This window comes from Perognathus longimembris, chromosome 4 (genome assembly GCF_023159225.1).
Source record: "Perognathus longimembris pacificus isolate PPM17 chromosome 4, ASM2315922v1, whole genome shotgun sequence".
In the NCBI taxonomy this organism is placed as follows: Eukaryota; Metazoa; Chordata; class Mammalia; order Rodentia; family Heteromyidae; genus Perognathus; species Perognathus longimembris.
In genome coordinates, this window is record NC_063164.1 from 90534639 (window position 1) to 90546851 (window position 12213).

The window sequence follows — 12213 nt, forward strand, 5'->3', positions numbered from 1 at the left end:
ACTGGCCAGTCAGGTCTTACGGGGTGTTTTGTGTTTGGTGCTGGTCCTGGGGCTTGTACTCAGAGCACTTTTTGCTTAGAGCCACCTCTGTACCAATTGAGCCACAGCTCCACTTCTGGCTTTTTGTTCATGGGAGATGAGTCTTGTAGACTTTCCTGCCCTAGCTGGCTTCCAACTGTGCTCCTCAGATATCAGAATCCCGGCTAGCCAGGATTATAGGCATGAGCGCCAGTGCTTGGCTTTCTCTAAGGCTGGGACTGCCCCATCTTGAAGGCATTCCTCTTTAGACCCATGGTCTTTACTTGTTCCATGAAGTTACATTGGTGAGAACAAAACTGTCATGCTTAGTGAGATGATGGGGTCCTAGGAGATCATAGAACTACATACACTTTCCTACATCTTTCTGGTTTTTAACAGTAGTGGCACCCTGCTGACTACCTTGAGACAAGAGCATCACCCAGGCCCATCCTCCACCTCATCCCGCTTTTGGCTGAGGGCTGGGGAAAATGAGCGATAGTGGCACTGGCCCACTATGCCCAGCCACATCACAGCAGGTAGGAGCAATGGACTGTGGTGGGCCACATTATACCATCTTCCATTTATTATTCTGACATCTCAGTGTTGTGCATTTAAGACTTCATTACAAGTACTTCAAGTACATGTCAGTTAATTTGATTACACGTTTTTCAGTGAGTTCATTGTAAATATACTTGCTTATCCTCAAGCCTCAGAAGGGGAATTCTGTGTCCTTCCTCTGGCCATCAGGAGTTGTTCCTGAGAGTTCCTAGGTTAGCCTTGTAAAGAACTCACAACGATCTGAGTAGGTAGGATTGCAGGTGTGAGCCACTGGCTCCTGGCCTTTATAATCTTTAAATCGTTGTATAAAGGGGTTTCAATTCAGTATGCCAGTTTATGAGTCACAATGCACCTTGACCAATGTCACCCTTTACCTATGGCTGTGTAGCAAATTACTCTAATACTTCCTGGCTTGAAACAACTCACATTTATTTTCTCAGCCTTTTTGTGGTTGAGGAACCCAGATCAGCATAGTCCTTTGCTCCAGGGCTGCTTGCAAGGGGCAGTCAGGTAGTGGCCAGGGCATTGCCCAAGGCCACTGTCCAAGTTCAAGTTCACTTTCACTTAGTGGCAGCCAGCAGGACTGCTCCTCCCAGGCTGCTAGAATGGAAGTCTCAGTTCCATATGTATGTATGTATGTATGTATGTATGTATGTATGTATGTATGTATGTCTGTCCTGGTCCTAGAGCTTGAACTCAGGGACTGGGCACTGTCTCTAAGCTCTTTTCCTCAAATCTATCACTATCACTTTGGACAGCTTCACTTCTGGCTGCTTTATTGGTTAAGTCCACGAACAAAGGAATGGGTCTGTTAAAATGCAAAAGTTAAGTAGAGCTTTATTTTGTGTCAAGCATCAAGAAAGAACTGACCGGCCAGGGCCACTCCTGAACAGGAGCACGCCGACTCGATCTTACAGGATAATTTTATAGGGAAAACCCACAAACCACAGGGCTATGCCTGACCTTTGATCACAATCGGCTGGTACTAGGAGAATTCCACCATGGCTCTGTTGCTGTTACTTAGTTGAGTGTTAGTTATTTTAGAAATTACCTATTGTGACTCGGCTGCGGGGAGCCAGCCCAGGTGTCAGGAAATGATTATCACTCCCTTTTCAGGCAGTTCTGCATGCTTGGTTTTCTGGTTTGTGCTAAATTCCAGCAAAACTACATCAGCCAGGGTCACTCCAAGTTCATTCTAAATTGAGGTCAAAATGGAGTCATCTGGGCTTTTAGACTGGCCCCTTCATCCCCTCCTCTTCTTTTGGGCCCTGCCAAATCATTGGCAGGTTTCTTGCTCTTCCTGAACCAGAGGCTAATAGGGGTGCTGGGAATGGAGGACCATATGCTTTACTGCCTGTCTTGAATACATTTCATAAGACAATGTATAAGGCATGAGATAATAGTTAGGGCCAAGAGTAGTAGAGCCAAGGATCTGCCAAGGCAGCTATCAGAGTAGTTGCCCATGGTGACCAGGAAAACAGCGACTGACACCAGTTCTCTCCTTCTTGCTTTTTGTTATATTTCTACCAAATGTCAAGCTTTCCCTAATGATTCCTGATTGATTGGCATAAAAACAGTACCCTTCATAGTAATCAGTATATTTGTCCCCCTTTTTACAGAAGTTCTTTTTTATCATAAAAGAAGCATATAGTTATTCTAACTATTGTGGGGCTCCCTTGTAGGGTAGGGGAGTCCACCACGGTTGGTCTTATTCGGAATGAAATGGAGCTCAAACACCCCACTAGGGGACAGTCTCCCCATCCTATAACTTTGTTATCATCAACATCATAGGCAGTTCCTTTGGTTTCTTTTTCTTTTTTTTTTTTGGCCAGTCCTGGGGCTTAGACTCAGGGCCTGAGCACTGTCCCTGGCTTCTTTTTGCTCAAGGCTAGTACTCTGCCACTTGAGCCACAGCACAACTTCTGGCCATTTTCTGGGGAATTGAACCCAGGGCCTCATGTATAGGAGACAAGCACTCTTGCCACTGGGCCATATCCCCAGCCCCTGGTTTCTCTCTTTTTTTAAATTTTTTTTAACAATTGTCATTTTTATTCATTATCTTTAAGTAGTTGTACAAAGGAGTTGCCCTTTAACAAATCAGTTTATGAATACATGCATCTTGATCAGTGTCACCCCTTTCAACATTTTCACCCACTCCCGCAACCCACACTTTCCCATTTGTTGAATTTTGTAGTAAGTACATTGAATTATTGACTGCATTTTTCCCTCTTCTTTTTTTATTTTTATTTTTTTCAAATTTTTATTATCAAACTGATGTACAGAGAGGTTACAATTTCATATGTTAGGCATTGGATACATTTCATGTACTGTTCGTTACCTTGTCCCTCATACCCCCCTCCCTCCTCCCCCTTTCCCTTTCCCTTTCCCCCCTGAGGTTTTCAGTTCACTTACACCAAACAGTTTTGCAAGTATTGCTTTTGTAGTTGTTTGTCTTTTTTTTTTTTTACCCTGTGTCTCTCAATTTTGGTATTCCCTTTCAATTTCCTACTTCTAATTCCAGTATACACGGTTTCCAATATACTCAGATAAGATTACAGAGATAGTGATACAAGAAGGTGATACAAGAACATCATCAATAATAGAAGCTACAGATACAGATGGGACGTTGAACGTAGTTACAACTGTGATATCACAATCGTTTCCATAACACGGAGTTCATTTCACTTAGCATCATCTTATGTGTTCATAAGGGTATAGCTATTGGGCTCTTGTGATGCTCTGCTATGACTTGCCTAAACCTGTACTAATTATTCCCAATAAGGGAGACCATAGAGTCCATGTTTCTTTGGGTCTGGCTCACTTCACTTAGTATAATTTTTTCCAAGTCCTTCCATTTCCTTACAAATGGGCAATGTCATTCTTTCTGATAGAGGCATAAAATTCCATTGTGTATATGTACCACATTTTCCTGATCCATTCGTCTACTGAGGGGCATCTGGGTTGGTTCCAGATTCTAGCTATGACAAATTGTGCTGCGATGAACATTGTTGTGCTGGTGGCATTACTGTGATTTTGTTTGTGGTCTTTTGGATAGATACCCAAAAGTGGGGCTGCTGGGTCATCCTTTGGTTTCTCTTAATAAGAATCACCAGTGATATCCACTGGCATCAACAGTACAAAACAGAGTCCAAGAATTAAGATGACATAAATCTTAGCTTTAGCCTGTGGTCGGTGGGGTTTCCTGGCACTATCTTCCGCCCATCTCTGGCTCTCTCGCAGTCCTCCACCTTCTTGACGTGGCTCGCATGGACCCATGGCTGGATGCCTTTCACCTTTTCCACGGTTGGGGTAGTTAGGATGATGGTGAATGGTCCCTTCCAACGAGGCTCCAGGTTTTCCACTTGTCAGTAAACCCATACCAGGTCTCCGGGCTGATGCAGATGAAAGGCCTTTTTAAGGGTGGATTATAAGGCCTGCAGGGATTGGAGCACAGTCTGATCAGTTATTTCGACCAGGGCAGTATCTTGTAACCACGGGCAGAGTAGGGGAGGCTGTCCATACATTATCTTAAAGGGAGTAACTTTATATATGGAGTACACCTAGCCCTAAGGAGGGCAAAGGGAAGAAGTTCCACCCATCCACCACCAGTCTCCAGAATTAATTTTGTCAAAGTTTCTTTGAGAGTCCGGTTCATCCTTTCTACCTGTCCAGAACTCTGGGGCTAGTAGGCACAACTTCCAATCAGTGCCCATGGCTCTGGCCAAAGCCTGCAAGATGGAACTCACAAAGGCTGGCTCATTGTCCGACCCAATCGCCAGAGGCAACCCAAACCTGGGGACTATTTCTTTTAAAAGCCTTTTTACCACTAACCCAGATGTCTCATGTTTAGAGGGAAATGCTTCCACCTATCCTGAAAAATTATCTATAAACACCAGTAAGTATTTATGCCCATAGTTTTCTGACTTTATTTCTGTGAAATCCACTTCCCAGTAAACTCCCGGTTCCCTGCCTCTCTCTCTCTTTCCTCTTCCCATCCTAAGTCTTCCTGCATTTACTGCCTGGCACTGGACACTGACACAGCCCTCCACTACATCCTGAACCACCCTCCCAAGTTTGTGAAACTGGTACTGATTACCCATAAGCTCCTTAAATATACTGGCTTTTGCAGGCTGGCACCCCACTGGATTTCAAAACAGCTTTAGGCAATGGCCCTTGGCTAAAGTAATTAGATATTTCCAATAAGGCTAGGATTTCTAGGCTGACATAGAAGGCTTGGCCTGTAGCCATCTCTCACAAGTGCAGTCTCCACTTTCATACACTTATTACTACTGTTTTTCATGTCTCTAATAAGTTATACTGCCTCTTTCTTTAAAATGACTCTGGTCCCTTGATCTTAAGGGGAGCTAATGGGCGAAGATTATCCGTATTCTGTAACTTCTTCAAGCTGACCCTACCTAGCCAGAAACCTAGAGAGCCTTAGCCTACTTCGCCAAAGGGTTGCAGGATCAAATGTCCATTAGGAGCTTTACTCGAAACTGGAAATTTTATTTAACATTTAACTTTTAATAACTTTTCCTTGGGCTGCAGCAGCATATCCTTTCTTTTGGGGGGGGGGCAGTTGTGGGCAGTTGTGGGCCTTGGACTCAGGGCCTGAGCACTGTCCCTGGCTTCTTTTTGCTCAAGGAAAGCACTCTACCACTTGAGCCACAGCACCACTTCTGGCCATTTTCTATATATGTGGTGCTGGGGAATTGAACCCAGGGCTTCATGTATACGAGGCAAGCACTCATGCCACTAGGCCATATTCCCAGCCAGCATATCCTTTTAACATTCTAGTTTGCAAAAGCATTTACCTGACTGGCTGGGAAACTGATCTCTAATGACCTAACTAACAAGGCCTACACTGCCAGTTAGGGCTTTGAGCAGATGCAGGCATCGGGATTTTTAAACTATCCCCCCATTTAACAACTTAGCTGTACTACCCACTATCACAGATGACTGGCAAGTTCCTGCCCAGTAGACAAACATGGGCATTAGAAAGGCATGCTTACAACCTATTCTTCTAGGACCTCCCAGCTCTGATTAACTTTTGAAGGGCCAAACACACATGACTCTAGGATCTGACACCATCTCTGCCATCCAAGCAGTAGCTTACTGCCTCTGGATGCTCCATCACTTTTGTCCCAGGAGTGACTTTTCCATGCTGGTATAAATGCACCATTGGCAGTGCTCTTGGTCCATCGCTGGATTTGGACTCAAGGCATGAGTGCTGTCCCTCAGCTCTCTAGCTCAAGACCAGCACTCTGCCACTTTGAGCTCCATCTCCATACAACTCTGTTTCCAGCACTTTGCTGGCTGATTAGAGACTAAGACTCTCACAGGGACCTTTCTCTGCCCGGACTGGCTTCGAACCACAGATTTCAGATCAATGAGTCTTACAAAAGGCCACTTTATTCCAATTAAAAGCAACAAGGTGGTCCACATAGAAGTAGTTTTTTTTTTTTTTTTTTTTTTTTTTTGGCCAGTCGTGGGCCTTGGACTCAGGGCCTGAGCACTGTCCCTGGCTTCTTCCCGCTCAAGGCTAGCACTCTGCCACTTGAGCCACAGCGCCGCTTCTGGCCGTTTTCTGTATATGTGGTGCTGGGGAATCGAACCTAGGGCCTCGTGTACCCGAGGCAGGCACTCTTGCCACTAGGCTATATCCCCAGCCCATAGAAGTAGTTTTTAAGCATGCTCTAACCTGGAACTTATTAAGGGCCAAAGTTACATCTGACAGATGTGTAGGAATTGTCTGTCCTTTGTGAACCTGTCTTCAGTTTTTACAGAAAACCTGCAAGGCAAACTGGAGTAGCAATGAATCATTTTGGTAGCCATAGTTTTCCTTTATCCAATTAAAAATAAACATTTAGGACAAGTTTTATTTCAAAGTATCATATCTAGACATCCATTTTTGATCTCTAAAGTCTTTTACTAACCTCTGTTTTAACATTTACACTTTCGCTTTTAATTATATTTGAAGAACTCCAAAATTTAGAGGCACTGGTCACATTCCATTGCCTCAGGGTGGCTTGTTAAAAAGGGCCATTTTTTTTTCTGCAGTCTGAGTTACTGCCTGAAGACCTTTCAACTCAAATTATAATTTTTTAGTGCAAAAATTACAATTACAAAAACGGAAATACTTATCCATTCAACTTTCCAATAAATCAGTAAAAACCATTATCCCATTTTGCTGTTTCTTTCTACATACAGAGTTAATGAAAGTTGTTTACTTCTATCCCCATTAGTTTAATATATATATACATATATACACACATATCTATACTTTAAAATATTTTCCTGATTATATGTAATTCAAGAGTTAAAGTCTTACTATTACATCACAATATACACTTATAAAATTCCATACCTAAATCATTAAACTAGTACCCAAAATAACTGCAGCAAAAGTATATCTAACAGTTCATCAAAATTAAAACACAAGAATCCAGACTTCACATCTTTGCTTTTTCAATACATCCAAATTGCAAAATAGCACAAAAATCAAATTACATCTGGTAAATAAACTTTTTAGCTCTCTTTTGAAACTTTTTTAAAAACTTCTCGAGGGGCAGTTTTAGATTTTAATAGTATCATCATATAACCTATTTTACCATCAGGTTTTTATGTCCACCTGTAAGGAAAGGATACAGGTAAAAAAAAAAAAAAAGCCTCCATTTGCCCATCCTACAGAATGGGCATATACCCATCCTATTCCTTGGGGTTTGGTGAATTGCTTCTGTGCCAGCTTACTCTTTTTCCATCATGCGTGGACTCCCCCCAGGGCCTGCCCACGTGGACTGGCTAAGCTGCACCTTATGTTGGGGTTTCTAGCTGCCCCGCGCTCCCCCGACCCACGGGAGAGATGGGAAATCATGCCCCGACCAGACAAGCAAAGAAAGGAGAAGGGTCTGCAGGCCATCCGCACCCAGCCCTCCCTCATCAGAGGACAATCAGACGGCCTGGGAGTCAAGTCGGCGCAAGATCTCGTTTATTGGGGAAGTACGTGCCACTAATATAAGGCACAGGAGCCAATCAGGTCTAAGATCAGCAAGAAGGTGGGGCATCACAGCCCACAGAACCGCCTCCAGTTTATAACCAAAGACACTTGTAGCAGCTGCGCGTTGTTGTTAGGTGCCACCATCTTAGCCACACGTGGCCCCAAGACTGAGAAACAGGCGGGGCCAGCTAGCTGACTTCCAGGTGTGCCCCACACAAGATCACCCCTCATTTCTGAAGATAGGCACACAGGCCTGCCCTAAGTTTTCCTGTCTTATTATTTTTTTTTTTAATCTCTGGCTGAGAAACTCAAGCAATTCCTAAACAGTGATAAACAAACCTTTACATCCAAATTTCTAACATTTAGCTCAAATTTTTAACAATGGAGGAAAATAAATTCCAAGTTCCCAATGCCTTTTGTTAAACCAAATAACTTAATTACAGTGCAAATAGTCATATGCATTAAGATACCCAATTTTTCCCCACAAATTAAGTAAATATTTTTTAACTATAGTTCCTCAAAAGATTTAAAAGATCTTAGAGAGTGCAAAATAAATATTGGCTGTACATTTTCCAGTGGCAAGAGGTATTTTTGCCAGTCTTACTCCTGCAATACCCAAATTTTAAGACAACACTTTTAACAAATGATTTTAGCATTCTCAAGTCTCATTTACCAGGGCTTGTAGTTCTAGCAAGACATTTTAGCACACCAAATACTTTTCTGCTGAAGAAGGCTGGGTGGGGGTCCCCTGGAGTTAAACTCAGCCCACCTAGTACTTGACTCAAATCTCAGCCCAATTTTGGCTAGAGCATTTTACAGACCAATTGACCCTTGAATACCTTCGGTTGGAAGAAAGTGGTTACTTGAAGCTGATCTCTCTTCCCCTCAGTCCTCCCGATCCTGGGAGACCTGGGGAGGCTCTTTGGAACTTGATACTTCTCCCTTTCTGCCCCATACACAGCAAACAACAAAAGAATTAGCAAGAAGGGGCTGGGAATATGGCCTAGTGGTAAAGTGCTCCTCTTGTATACATGAAGCCCTGGGTTCGATTCCTCAGTACCACATATATAGAAAAAGCTGGAAGTGGTGCTGAGGCTCAAGTAGCAGAGTGCTAGCCTTGAGCAAAAAAAGGCTAGCGACAGTGCTCAGGCCCTAAGTTCAAGCCCCAGGTCTGGCAAAAAAACCCCAACCCAACAACCAAACAAACAAAAAGAATTAGCAAGACAAGACAAAGACAACCACAAACACAGTGGACCTTCCTAGACAAGTTAAAAACACTCCCAACTCCAAAACACAACCTGCTGTTGGGGGCTGGGGATATAGCCTAGCGGCAAGAGTGCCTGCCTCGGATACACGAGGCCCCAGGTTCGATTCCCCAGCACCACATATACAGAAAACGGCCAGAAGCGGCGCTGTGGCTCAAGTGGCAGAGTGCTAGCCTTGAGCTGGAAGAAGCCAGGGACAGTGCTCAGGCCCTGAGTCCAAGGCCCAGGACTGGCAAAAAAAAACAACCAAAAAACAAAAAACACAACCTGCTGCTGCTGGGGATTTTCTCGGTCCCCTGACTGCCTGAAAGGGATTTTCTCTGTCCCTCTGGGTATTTTCACGGTCCCCTGGCGATCTATTGGAGGTGCATCCACTCAGACCCTGGGAAGCTGTATTGCATCCAGTTTCTCCGATGGGCCAAATCAAACAGATCAAACAGAAAAACCAGCCTAATAAAAGAGCATCACAGCTTAACAAAAAGACAATGTAGCTACACAGCTTACCTCCAGAGGCTTTTTCAAAAATTTCTGATGCTGGCTCAGTCCTAGACCTTTGTTCCCAGCCAACACACCATATGTTAAGTCCGTGAACAAAGGATCAAATTTGATAAAATGCAAAAGTAGAGCTTTATTTTGCATCAAGCATCAAGAACTGACCGGCCAGGGCCACTCCTGAACAGGAGCATGCCGACTCAATCTTACAGGATAATTTTATAGGGAAAACTCGCAAACCACAGGGCTATGCCTGACCTTTGATCACAATCGGCTGGTACTAGGAGAATTCCACCATGGCTCTGTTGCTGTTACTTAGTTGATTGTTAGTTATTTTAGAAATTACCTATTGTGACTTGGCTGCGGGGAGCCAGCCCAGGTGTCAGGAAATGATTATCACTCCCGTTTCAGGCAGTTCTGCATGCTTGGTTTTCTGGTTTGTGCTAAATTCCAGCAAAACTACATTAGCCAGGGTCACTCCGAGTTCATTCTAAGTTGAGGTCAAAATGGAGTCACCTGGGCTTTTAGACTGGCCCCTTCATCATCATCATCAACTACCACCACCATCATCATCATCATTACTTTGCTAGTCCTGAGGCTTGAACTCAGGATCTAGATGCAGTCCCTGAGCTTTTCTGTGCAAGGCTAGCATTCTGTCACTTGAGCCACAGCTCCACTTCTGGCTTTTTGTGGTTAATTGGAGATAAGAGTCTCATGGACTTTCCTGACCCAGCTGGCTTCAAGCCTTGATCCTCAGATCTCAGCCTCCTGAGTACCTAGGATTACAGGTGTGAGCTACCAGTGCCTAGCCTACTTCTGGCCTTTTGCTGGTTAATAGTGCAGGGCCTTATTACCTCCTGTGTAGTCCCCTTTCACCCTCAAGCGTAAGCCGCTTGTCCCGCAGATGACAAAGCTGGAATGAGGGCTACGTGCAAGCCTTGGCATGTGTGGCCGCGAGCCGCACCCCCCCTCACTCGCTAAGAATAAGGAGGCAGGACACGCGGGCTGTCTTGGGGTAAGCTTCTGGAACTTCCACCGGTTTTACTCAGGGGAGGGGTTTATATAACAGTAATGGCGGCAGGAAGGGGCGGGACTAACTGCATTCTAGCGATAGGCTGATAAGCTGCCCATCTTAGTGATGTCAGAGAACTTTCTCTATGGGCGGTTATCACATCCCATAGGACCGCCCCTTGGGCCTGGCCTGGCGCCATTTTCACACACGTGGCCGAGGCGGAAGGCGGAGTTGGTTTGCTACCTCTTCCTGTTCTGGACCCGGAAGGGGGTAGGAGTGGCTAACAGTCATGCAGCCCCAGGGTGGGGGAAGAGGCAGGCCTCTTGGGACTGCCCCTTAAAATTATAGCCAGAGCCCAACAAATAGGAGATAAGAGTTTATTTGCCTGGTCTGGCGTTGAATTTCAGTTCTCAGATCCCATGCTTTTAAATAGCTAGGATTACAGGATTGAGCTACCAGGACTTGGCTCAGTCCTGACTATTTTTAGCCACATGGGCTTCTCCAATCTAAAGCTTTCCTCATCAAAGTCAAGGAGAGAGTTTGTGAGTCAAGTGGAAGTCATGATCTTTTTTTGCCTTCATTATAACCTGTGTATTGGAATCACAGCATAGTGCCAGTCCACACTCAGGTAGAGTGGATTCTGTAAGGGCACAGGCCATGACAGCTAGGAGGCAAGGCTCACTGGGACCACCTCCTACGCAGGTAATTCTCATGATAGAAAGCTATTCTAAACAGGAATGTACAGAAGCCCATCCTGGGCCGTTTACTGGTGGCTCATGCTGGCAAGCCTAGCTACTCAGAAGGATAGGATCTGAAGTTTCCAGTTCAAAGCCAGAAAACACATCCTGGAGAGGCTTAATCTCCAATTAACCAACAAAAGACCAGCGGTGGTAGAATGCCAGTCTTTTTTTTTTTTTTTTTTTTAATTCTCAGCAGCTTTTATTAACCCCAGCCTCCTGTGTATATCACAGGTTGAATAAATACAATTCTTTCATTTGAATAATTAGAATGCCAGTCTTGAGAGAAAAAATAAGCAAGAGCGTGAGGTCAAGTTCAAGCCCCAGTTAACATCCCCCCCACCCAACACATACACAAAGAGAGAAGCCCATTCTGTACCTTACCTCAGGTTAAGGAGTAATAGAAGCTTGGGATAGTAAGTCCAAGTGAGAGGCTGTGTCTGGGTTTTTTGCTAACCATGTATTGAACAGTACATTCTCTCCAGAATCAAGGCATGTGTAGTACAGTGATACGTAGAAGACAATATGTTGTAAATCAACTGTACAACTTGGGGGGGTATTGAAGAAGAGGGAGGGTGGGAGAAAAATTATGGAGGAGGTAACAAGTTTGACAAGAAATGTACTCACTACCTTATGTATGTAACTGTAACCCCTCTGTACATCACCTTGACAATAAATCTTCTTTAAATGAAAAATGGGGAACAGTATAATTGTCCAATAGTTGTATTGGTGCAGTATCTTCAGAATAGTAGTTTATATTCTTTAAAAGAGATGCTTTCCTGGTTTCACTGACTTTCCTGTCAAGATCCTCAGATTTCAGTCTCCTAAGTAGCTAGGATTATAGGCACAAGTACCCCCATGTTTGTGAGATTCTTATCTCCAGTTAACTAGATACTTTAAGAGTTTTAAAGCTAGGGGAAAGTACACCAAAATACTGCTGAGAGAAAATTAGGCAAAGATAGAAAGATAGTGAAAGAAATGAAGTGGACAGAAGCTAAAGGAACAGGATAAGCAGACAGTAAAAGGAGAAGAGAAAGATTAAGATGTGTGTATGTAGGGAAGAACACAGAAAAAGGGAATGGTGGAGAGAAGGGGAGGGGGACAGGAACAAGACCAGGAAAAGCAAGAATCCAG